Consider the following 10,725-nt stretch of genomic DNA (forward strand, 5'->3'; position numbering starts at 1 on the left):
GCTGCTAATCAAAAGTTTGGAAGTTCGAATCCACCAGGCACTCCTTGAAAACTCTGTGGGGGCAGTTCTACTCTGTGTTATATGGTCGCTATGAGTCGGAATTGACTTGATGGCAATGGGTTATGTCTTGAGCCAGTGGTTCTCTCCTGAGCTCTGGAAGACCTGGTTGTTTTCAATTGGATGTCTCACAGAACTTCAAAATCCATCATTTGCCAAACAAACTCAGCCTGCCTTCCACATCTGCTCACTCTTCTTTTTTTTTTTTACTTTGCTTTAGGTGAAAGTTTACAGCTCAAGTTAATTTCTCTTTCAAAAATTTAAACACGTATTGTTTTGTGGCATTGGTTACAATCCCCACAATGTGACGACACACTCCCCCTTTCCACTCAGATTCCCTGTGTCCATTCATCCAGTTCCTTTCCCTTCCTGCCTTCTCATCCTACTTTTGGACAAGAGCTGCCCATTTGATCTTGTATATTTGATTGAACTAAGAAGTATGTTCCTCACATGTATCAATTTTTTTGTTGTATAGACCTGTCTAATCTTTGTCTGAAAGTGGGCTTTGGGAATGTTTTCAGTTCCAAGTTAGCAGAGCATCTGGGACCCACAGTTTCAGGGGTTCCTCCAGACTCTGTCAGGCCATTAAGTCTGGTATTTTTACACGAATTTGAATTCTGTTATACGTTTTTCTCCTACTCTGTCCAGGACGATCATTGGTGGTAGCCCAGTACAGTGTAGTTCTTCTGGTCTCAGGTTTACGGAGTCTCTGGTTTATATGGTCCTTTAGTCCCCTGGGCTAGTATTTTCCTTGTGTCTTTGGTTTTCTTCATTCTCATTTTCTCTGGATGGGAAGGGACAAATCAAAACTACGTTGAAATACCATTTCACAACGATAATGCTGGCACTAATCCAAAAAACACAAAATAGCAAATGTTAGACAGGTCGTGGGAAGATCGGAACTCTTAGGCACTGGTGGTGAGAATGTAAAATGGTACAACCACTTTGGAAAAGGACATGGCACTTCCTTAAAAAGCTAGAAATAGAAATCTCATGTGATCTAGCAATCCCCTTCTAGGAATACACACTGGAGAAATAAGAGCCATCACACGAATAGACATGTGCACACCCATGTTCATTGCAACACTGTTCACAAGAGGAAAAAGATGGAAACAACCTAGATGCCCATCACAGATGAATGGATAAAGAAGTTATGGTACATACACACAATGGAACACTATGCAATGATAAGGAACAATGATGAATCCTCAAAACATCTCATAACATGGATGAATCTGGAGGGCATTATGCTGAGTGAAATAAGTCAGTCACAAAAGGACAAATATTGTACAAGACCACTATTATAAGAACTCGAGAAAAGGTTTACACAAAGAAAAAAGCATTCTTCAGTGGATACGACAGTGGGGAGGGAGGGGGAGGAAAAATCATTAACTAGATAGAAGACAAGTGTCAACTTCGATGAAGGGAAGGAAAACATGCAATACAGGGAAAATCAGCACAACTGGACCAAGGCAAAAGCATAGAAGTTTCCTAGACAAATCCAAACACTTTGAGGGACCGACTAACTGGGGCTGGGGACTGGGGACCATAGTCTTGGGGGACATCTAGGCCAATTGGCATAACATAGTTTATAAAGAAAATGTTCTACAACCCACTTTGATGAGTAGAGTCTGGGATCTTAAAAGCTTGTGAGCAGCCATCTAAGATTTCATCTGTTTCTCACTCTTCTATGTCCTCTATGTCAGTGAGCAAAACACCCACACACTGAGAAACCTGAGCTCATCCTTGACACCTCATTCTCCCTCATGCCCCACAGAGCTTCAGTTGCCGACTACTGTGGAATCTACTGAAATCTCTGGACTTAATATCTCCAGAATGCATCCATTTTTTGCTCTCTCCTCTAGTTCAGAACACCCTCATGAATTACTTCAATAACCTACTAATTGTCCTCATATGCCAAGGTTTTCTCTCCACCAAATCTTGCTCTATGATGATATGATTTTTTTTTTTTCTAAAGTACAAATCTGCTCATCTAAATTTCCTACTGAAAACATGTTAGAGGCCACTCACTATCTTCTAGGTAATATCCAAAGTCTTTAATATGGCTGACAGGGCCCTGAGATCTCCAGTGCCTACTTACATCTCTATTTTCATCTCTTGACTCAACCAATCTTGAATCCCAGCCTCAAGCCATACTGAAATACTTTTAGTCATCTTTTCATCCCATGCTTTCTCTCAACTATAGGCCTTCCCTCCTGCTTCTCCTCAACTTGAAACATTCTTGCCTTTTTCACCTAGCTCACTATTAATTGTATCTGACTTTAGAAGCCACTTACTGCAGGGCATTTCTTGACAACACAGCTGCCAGCATAGCACCTGGTATATAACACGTACTCAATACATATTTATTGACTAAGGTAAGATAGGAGTGTGAGCATTATCAAACACTTCAAGATACGAGGAAGCTAAGGACTAAAAGAATTTCATTGTTCTTTTGAAATAGGATAGTGGTAAAGAAGAGAAGTGGTAAAGAGAAAAAAAAAATTTTTTTTTTTTTTTTTTAAAGGTGGTGGTAAAGGAGGAAGCAGAAGAGGGAGGCTCAATATAGATTAATCCATTTAGGGTAGTTCAGTAGCTCCAAGTGTGGAAGAATTTTCTATAGTTTGAGTTTAGTGATCTGAGTGTACAATTTGAATTTTTCCACTTTTCCCCAAATCAAAAACTAGATAAAATGTATTTTCAAAACTGTAAAGGCAAAGATATACAGAGAGAAAGAGAAATCTCTCCTTGGGCCAAAAATAGAAGAGAATAACACAATGGTTAGCAGGGGCTGAAGTTAAAGGCCTACCAAGCCGAGAGAGGCAACTGGAAGCTCAGTTCCTACAGGGCAATGGGAACTAACTGTATCCCATTGATGGAGGGAAACCAAGCCAGGCTCGCTGCTGGAGACTTGGAGCTAGAGTATCTACCAGTGAGAATGGACTGCAAATACATACAGTAGGTGCCATTGGGTTTGGCAAACACAACACAGGCTGTATATGGTGGCAGAAGAAAGCAGAGAAAGGCCGGCAGACTTGCTGGCCTAGTGACTACACCTATAATATCATCAATATCTCTGGGACGGGGCCACCAAAAAAGACTGGTTCTGGACTAGGGATGGGTGGAAACAATGGCGAATGACTAGATAGAGAGAGGCAAGGGGAGAAAGTGTGTAAGCACCCTCTCAAGGCAAGTCTGCAAAACAAACTTCTAAAATACATGAAGAAAATTATCAGTAAGAAAGAACAAATAAGCCCAATCAATGCAAATAACTCCCCTTCAAAATTGCAAATAATAGGACAAAATTTTAATCATTTAATAATAATTATATTTTGAAACTGCCAAGAGATTTGAAAAACATAATCGTCCAAACTGAAAAAATTATATAAAAAGACGGATGAATTCCAGAGGGACATAAATTGAGAGACAACTAGCGATTTGAAAGACAGTTCTAAAGAATTCAGTGAGATTATCTCACAGAAAAATAAAATATTTTAAAACATATAAGAGAAGTTAAAAAAGATACAGGACAGACTGAAATACTACAACTTAGAAGGCATCCTATAAGGAGATCCTGAAGAAAATGGAAAGAATAAAGATAATGGTTTGAAGAGATAATGGCTGAGAATTTTCTAGAATTGAAGAAAGGCATTGGTCCTCCTGCTTGAAAATGTGCAACAAGTACCACTTTAAAGTTCATTATAATAATTAAAAAAAAAAAAAGAATATTAAGGGCAGTTTTGGAAAAAAGAATAGTGGAAAGAGGAACTGGTCCAACTGTATATTAAACATATTAGAAAGTGATAATAAGTGTAAAAGTAAAATATTGGAAACTTCTAAATAATAAGGCAATATGCCAACTTTAAAAAAGAATGAGGGACACTTTACCTACTGGTAGAAAAGACGTACAATATTTTGTTAAAAGGGAAAAATCAATGAAAATTCTTGCATCTTTGTCCATGTTCGTGTAAAAAAAAAATTCAGATGCAAAACAACATATACAGTTGTTGTTAGGTGCCGTCAGGTGGGCTCCGACTCATAGCAGACCTGTGTACAACAGAACAAAACACTGCCCTGCCCTGCACCATCCTCACAATCTTCGTTATGCTTGAGCCCATTGTTGCAGCCACTGTATCAATCCATCTCGTTGAGGGTCTTCCTCTTTATCACTGACCCTCTACTTTACCAAGCATGATGTCCTTCTCCAGGGATTGATCCCTCCTGATAACATATCCAAGTATCTGAGATGTAGTCTCACCATCCTTGCTTTTAAGGAACATTGTAGCTGTATTTCTTCCAAGATAGATTTGTTCACTCCTTTGGCAGTCCATGGTATATTCAATATTCTTCACCAACACCATAATTCATTCACTTTTCTTATATGAATTTGGCTCAGGTGTCCAGGTAGCTGATCATCAAGTGTGTGGCACAGGCTCTGTCCTACAGTCTTAGAGGGGCAGTGGTGATTGGTGTAGGTACCGATATCTGGTTGCAGCAAGGGGGCATGCTCTGAACAAGGCAGGGGGCTGAGAACCATTCCCCGAGTGTCTGTGAGGAATGCGTGTCCCTGTTCCCTAGAGTGTACAGATGGGTGGGTCCTGCAGATGGACCCTGGGCACCCAATGCTTTTGGTTGTAAGGACTGGGAGGTACCAGTTATCTTTAGACCCCTGTCACAGGTGGCTGGGTGACCTGAGTGGAGCCACCAGTCCTTAGGTCTCTGACGTGGGTAGGTGAGGACCCTGTTTAATAGGCAAAGTGGTGTCAAATATCAAACACCCACCTCTTCAATGCACAGCTGAAATGGTTGCAGTCTGCCAACAAGTGCCTATTCTCCTGAAATAGGCCCACACAGGACCATGCAGGGGGGAAAGGTATTCAAAGCCCACAGACCATTTATGCCTGGACAGGAGCTGCTTCTGTCCTGAGCTCCCCCGGTTAGTGGAGCTGGCATATTATCTTCCCCCAGTTGTGAGTTTATTCCTACTCCAAGGCTGGGAGGATGGCTCAGCACACTTACTAGGCCTATCTCAGGCCCAGGGAAATCAACAGCCACTGAAGTCGGCTTGGGGGCTGGAAGCATGGTAAAATATTTGCAAGTACTTAGCTTTTGCCGAGAGTGCTGTTCTTCTCTAGTTCTGGAGGTGTGAGTAGGCTGTGCAGCTGGCTGCTTCTCCCTGAGGAAACTGTGACCTAACGCTACTACCAGCACACCGCTTCCTCTCCTGGAAATGGTGCCTGAGGGATCCCAGTGATTCAGGTCCAGTAACTCCTTTCCTCTTCTAAACTGTCTCTCCCTCTCCCTACCACTCATTCCGTTTTCTAACTTTGCCTTTGATGTTCAGGGCTCCTAGCTTGTCATAAATTTAATCCTTTCAGTTTTTTGGGGGGAGTCTTTGTTGTAAGAGGGATCGTAGGAAGTGTCTGGCTATCCTGCCATCTGGGCCCCGCCTCCACCAACACTGTAATTCAAAGTATCATTTCTTCTTCGGTCCTCCTTATTCACTGCCCAGCTTTCAGATGCATATGAGGTGATTGAAAACACCATGGCTTGGGTCATAGTGACAGCTTTGGCTTTTAACACTTTTAAAGAAGCCTTTTGCAGCAGATTTGCCCAGTGTAATGCATCGTTTGATTTCTTGACTGCTGCTTCCATGGGCATTGCTTGTGGATCTAAGAAAAATAAATCCTTGACAACTTCCATGTTTTCTCCATTTGTTATGATGTTGCTTATTGGTCCATGCCTTTGTCATCTAGTGCTGGTATAACAGAAATACCTCAAGTGGATGGCTTTAACAAACAGAAATTTATTCTCTCACAGTCTAGTAGGCTCCACGTCCAAATTCAGGGTGTCGGCTCCAGGGGAATGCTTTCTCATCTCTGTCAGCTGTAGTGGAAGATCCTTGTCATCAATCTTTCCCTGGTCTAGGAGCTTCTCAGTGCAGGAACCCTGGGTCCAAAGGACACACTCTGCTCCTGGGGCTGCTTTCTTTGTGGTATGATGTCCCCGTGTGTCTCTGCTCGCTTCTCTCCTTTATATCTCAAAAGGGATTGGCTCAAGACACAATCAAATCTTGTAGAGTGAAGCTTCCCTCATTAACATAACTGCTGCTACCACACCTCATTGAAATCATAGAGGTAGGATTTACGACACACAAGAAAATCACATCAGATGACAAAATCGTGGACAACCACACAATACTGAAAATCACGACCTAGCCAAATTGATACAGATATTTTTGGCGGACACAATTCAATCCATGACATTCCACCCTTTGACCTCCAAAAATTCATGTCCTTGCCACATGTAAAACATATTCACACCATCCAAACCCACTGCCATATAAGTCGATTCTGACACAGGACAACCCTATGGGACAGGGTAGAACTGCCCCATAGAGTTTCCAAGGAGTGCCTGGAGGATTTGAACTGCCGACCTCTTGGTTAGCAGCCATAGCACTTAACCACTATGCCACCAGGGTTTCCATTCACATCATCATATCATAGCAAAAGTCTTAAATCAACTCCAAGTCCAAAATCCAAAAATTCCTCTTCATCTGTGAAATCTAGAATACAAGTTATCTGCTTCCAAATTACAAAGGTGGAACAGGCACAAGTTAGACATTTCCATTACAAATGGGAGAAATTGGAGGGAAAGAAGGGATAACAGGCATCAAGCAAGTCAGCAGAACACATTACATTAGCCCTCAAGGCTGGAAAATAATCCTCTGTTTTCTGAGACCATTTATACAACGGCCCTGCCCTCCAGATTCTAGGTAATTGCCACACTTTGCAGATTCTGAGTCAAGACCCCATCAGCTCTGGGCTTCAGCAACACCTTCCAGGTCCACTGGAAAAGTAATTCCATTTCTTCAGCTTTAGGCACACCATTCTCCTAGTCAATCCATCTGAGTGTCAACATCACCTTTAGAAACACCAGAGGCCATGGCTCCACCCTTTGAAACCTCAGAGATGATGGCCATACCCTTTGAGACTGAGGGAGCTCAGCTTCCTGTGCTCCTTGTCTCTTTAGCTTCTGATTCCTGGTTTCTTGGCCTCTGGGCCCCTTGTACCTCTCTGCCCAAGTCTGCCCTACTGGGGCAAGAGTTCCAAATCTCTGTAGCTCCACTGCTATGTTCCTGGAAGCACCCCACTCCACCAGTAAACTTCTGCTGATAGGTTGTCAGCTCTCTTGCTGCATGGGTTGGCAAACCTAGCTTCACCGATAAGTGCCCAGAGGCACCCCACTCCACCAGGAAGCCTCCCGCACACAGGCAGTCAGCTCTCTCCATGGTTCAGCTCCAGTGTTGCGTCACACTGGTCTCTCTGAATCCTGCCGCTGGTTCCTATTTGTTTGACCTCTGGATCTTGGGATTTGTCTCTCTTCACAGTCTGTGAGCAAGAGCCCTGCTCTTTGACCTGTCCATCTTGAGTTCAGAAGCCCCCGCAGCTATGTGAATCAGGAGAAGCCTCTATCCTGATCTGCATGCGTAGACTTGAGACGTTCCAGCCTTTACCACTACATGAGTCATTTTCTTGATATAAATCTCTCTATATATATATTATGGAAATCCTGGTGCTGTAGTGGTTAAGAGCTATGGCTGCTAACCAAAAGGTTGGCAGTTCGAATCCACCAGGCGCTCCTTGGAAACTCTATGGGGCAGTTTTACTCTGTTCTATAAGGTCGCTATGAGTTGGGGTCGGCTCGATGGCAATGGGTTTGAGGTTTTTTTTGGATATATATTATATGATTTATTGGTTTTGCTTCTCTAGAGAATTCAGCCTAAGACAGTCTAGTTGTAAGGATTTTTGTTTTCTTTGTGTTAAGGTATAATCCATATTGAAGGCTGTAGTCTCTGATCTTCATCATTAAGTGCTTCAAGTCCTCTTTGCTTTCAGTAAGCAAGATTGTGTCATCTGCATAACGCATGTTGTTAATGAGCCTTCCTCCAATCCTGATGCCCATTTCTTCATATACTCCAGCTTCTAGGATTATTTGCTTAGCATATAGATTGAATAAGTATGGTGAAAAGATACAAACCTGAAGCACACCTTTCCTGACTTTAAACCATGCGTATAGTGTATATACAGTAAGATCGATCCCATTTATGCAAAAAAAAAGGGACGAAGTAATTGCTAGCTTTTCAAAAACTAACATTACAGACAATAATATTTCTGGTGGTGTTCTCAAGAGACTGTTAATATTGGCTCTCCCCAGAGAAGGGAAGGAGTGTCTGGGTGGCACAACAGTGGATTGCTGGACTACTAATGGAAAGGTTGATGGTTGAAACCCATCCAGAGGCATGTTGGAAGAAAGCCCTGACTGTGTGATTCTGAAAGTCACAGCCTTGAAAACCGTATGGAGTCTCCATGAGTCAGAATGAGCTAAAAGGCAACGAACAATAGAGAGGAGCACTGGTGTGCTATGGGAGAGATTTTCCACTGCTATTTCCTTTCACCTTTTTAGATTTTGTTCCATGTGAAAAAAAAAAAAAAAGCCAATAAAGAAACACTTTATAGTTAACTTTTGGAAATGTATTTCATTTCAAATGTCAAATGACACCTATGCAGATATTTATGTTGGATCAAGGAGGCAATGTGTATTGGATTGTTTATGATTTTTGTACGTTACTATAGCAACTCTATCAGATGACCTCCCCAAAGATTAGGATAATTCTCATAATAGGAGAGTTACTTGCAAGAAGAGCAAGCCAACCCTGTTACTCTGTGGCATGAATGAGAAAAAAAAAGCCTGGGTGGTCTGTAAGCCACTGGGCACATTTTTCTCTGATGGTGGTCTGATTGTTACAGTAATATTGGAGTTTTTATTTCACAACAGGCCCATTTTGGTAATCCTTATGCAAACCACCCCCCCACCTCAATTTTACATAGAGCCCTCATGGACTCTATGTAAACGTGTCTTGTCTACAGCTATGATCCTATCATAGTCCCTCAAATTTTGCATAGATGAACACCACTTTCTGATCTATGTAATGGATCATAGGGCCAAGCCACACCTTACAGGCTAATCGAGGATGAAATTTTCCTGTTGGTTTTAGGCTTTTAGAGTTGTAAACTGGCAACGTGCTTGAACTATGTCATGATAAGCCATATTATAATGGGGTTCAATTATTCTAAGGTGGACTTCACAATCCTTGTTATTTCATACCCTATATTCACTTTATTTCACTTTGTACATGTTATCTTTAATTAGGTAGCATAACCTTAAGTTAAGGAACTCATATTTTTCGAGCATAGAGTGAGAATCAGAAATTTTAATAATTAGCTTACAAAATTCGGAGGTAGATCCAGGAATAGGCCCCATCATCGTAGTGCCTTCCAGCACACGGAAAAACATGCATGAGGCCTATGTTAACACAACTTGTGTATTCTTTGGCTCCTCAAAGAAAACAAAATTAAAAAAATATACCACCACAAAAACAGAAAGTGAGAAACTACAAAAGCATATATTTGGGTAAGTTTCAAAACTTTTTGCTAAAGTTTCAAAAAAATTTAGTTTCTAGCCTTGATTAGACACTCAATTCATAATTTGATACCCAGTACCTCCTCCCCACAAATTGGTAATTGCACCCTTTCAAATAGCTATGGTCTTGTTGGATGCAGAATGCCCTGGCAGCAGAAATTTACAGATGAAGGTGATGGTTTGGAAGACTTTATGTGTGCCGAATTTAACAGACGCAGTGCTTCTGTAGTACAGTGGGCAGCGCATCACTCCCATAACTTGGAGATTCTGAGTTCGAGTCTCAGAAGAGGCAGCCTGCTTTCCTCGTACCTTTTAGGAAACCCTAATGGCGTCGTGGTTAAATGCTACAGCTGCTAACCAAAGGGTCAGCAGTTCGAATCCACCAGGTGCTCCTTGGAAACTCTATGGGCAGTTCTACTCTGTCCTATAGGGTTGCTATGAGTCGGAATCGACTCGACGGCACTGGGTTTAATTTAACAGAGTTACTGGGTGTTGCAAACGGTTCATGCTCAGCTGCTAACTGAAAGGTTGGATTTTCGCATCCACCCAGAGGTGCCTCAGAAGACAGACCTGATGATCTACTTCTGAAAAATCAACCATTGAAAACCCAGTGGAGCACAGTTCTAGGCTGACATACATGGGGTCACCATGAGTCAGAGTCAACTCAATAGCACCCGGTACTGGTGTAATACACTTTCCTTCCTGTCTAGAATTTGAGTTGAGGGTGGTGCTAGAGTCATCAGTGCTTTATCAGGAAGAAGTGGCATAGCAAAGAGGCTTGCCACTAAGGAGATGAAGAAGATCTAAAATGCTCTGTGGCAGCAAAGATATGCATGAGGGGATAGGAGGGAAGGGTTAGAAACACTGTGCACAGCAAGACAGGGGAGTCAGTTTAATGTAAACGTAATGAGGTCCAACTTTTTCTATCAGGTAGTGTACAGACAAAAAAATTGAGGGATGTTTTCTCTTTTCCCTAGCTGTTTTGGTAGGAGTATTTTCTAAGGTTACTTTGTTCTTTTAGAGTCTCATCTATTTTCATCATGGTCTTTTTGCTCCTATATCAGTTTTTCCAGGTCTGGATTCTCACTCAAATTCCAGTCCTGCTTCTCCAAATGCCTATGGGAAAGTCTCATTCAGGTTATTTTATCGTCCCTGTAGACTCAGCATTTATTAAAAACCTACCTC

Source organism: Loxodonta africana, chromosome 25 (assembly GCF_030014295.1).
Source record: "Loxodonta africana isolate mLoxAfr1 chromosome 25, mLoxAfr1.hap2, whole genome shotgun sequence".
NCBI lineage: Eukaryota > Metazoa > Chordata > Mammalia > Proboscidea > Elephantidae > Loxodonta > Loxodonta africana.